The sequence below is a fragment of the Rhinopithecus bieti genome, unplaced genomic scaffold (assembly GCF_001698545.2).
Source record: "Rhinopithecus bieti isolate Rb0 unplaced genomic scaffold, ASM169854v2 scaffold_40803, whole genome shotgun sequence".
NCBI classification, from domain to species: domain Eukaryota; kingdom Metazoa; phylum Chordata; class Mammalia; order Primates; family Cercopithecidae; genus Rhinopithecus; species Rhinopithecus bieti.
The window spans coordinates 1,106,558-1,108,017 of NW_016816762.1; positions in this window are offsets into that span (position 1 = coordinate 1,106,558).

Consider the following 1,460-nt stretch of genomic DNA (forward strand, 5'->3'; position numbering starts at 1 on the left):
ACACACCACACACACCACACACCACACACACACTGCACACCACACACACCACACACGCCACAGACCACACACACCCATGCACCACACACCCACACACTGCACACACACCACACACCACACACACCACACACACCACACACACACCACACACACACCACACACGCCACACAGGCCACAGACCACACACCACACACACACCACAAACACTACACACCACACACAGCACACACACACCACCCACACACCACACAGCACACACACCACACACACCACACACACACCACACACCACACACACCACACACACCACACACACATCACATATCACACACACACAGTGCACACACCGCACACATCACACACACACAACTTACCACACCACACACACAAACGTACCACGAATGCACACGTTCAGACACACAAACACCTCCCACACAAACACATACACCACACACACACATAAACTTACCACAGACGCACACAGGCAGACACACCACGCACCACCCACACACCACACAGAAACACATATACATCACACACACAAACATATCATAGATGCACACATGCAGACATACACCATGCAAGCATACACCACACACACATCACACCATACACATACCGCACACACATACATACTTGTACACACATACACACCACACACCCATATACACAAACACCATACACATACCACACACACATACTTATACACACATACACACCACACACCCATATACACAGACACCACACACACCAGACACACATATACACACACACATACACACCACATATACATACAAACAGTTGCACACATACATACACACAGACACACGAGTACACACACTACACAAACACACACACACACACAAACATGACCCCTAGCCAAGCCCAACTTTGCATTGGTCACTAACAATTTTTCTGGTTCTACCAATATTTACTGTTCCAATCAGGGGAGTGTCTGCGTTTTTCTATTTCAAAGTTGTAGGTCCAGTCTTACTGACATGCTGAAACAATTAGCTCTGCTTTTATTTCTAGGTTTCAGACCCATCGTAAGGCCATGGTCGATTTCTCCTACTCCCCAAGGGACACTGTCAAGAGAGATTGTTGTCACATAAGGGCCTTTTTTCAATGATTATTTTTGCATCTGAAAGAGGTAACCCACCATTGCCTGCCAGAAATGAGGGAAACAGACCGTGTCTTCAACTACTTCCCACATACAAATCACTGCTTGTTTCACAGGACATCTCAGTGCCAACGACTCCCTCGCAGCCCATTACTCCCCCAGCATCTTCTGAAGGCTTGCATTTTCTCCATGAGCCATTACCTCTTGAAAAACTTTCACAAAGAAGACATAAGGGCTTAAGTGGCATGGAAAGTGGGTTTCACACAGTGAGTCTATTTGAAAAGATCTTCAGGGGCTTCCAAATCCCTCTCTCAGGGAGCAATTGAAACTTCACACCACTC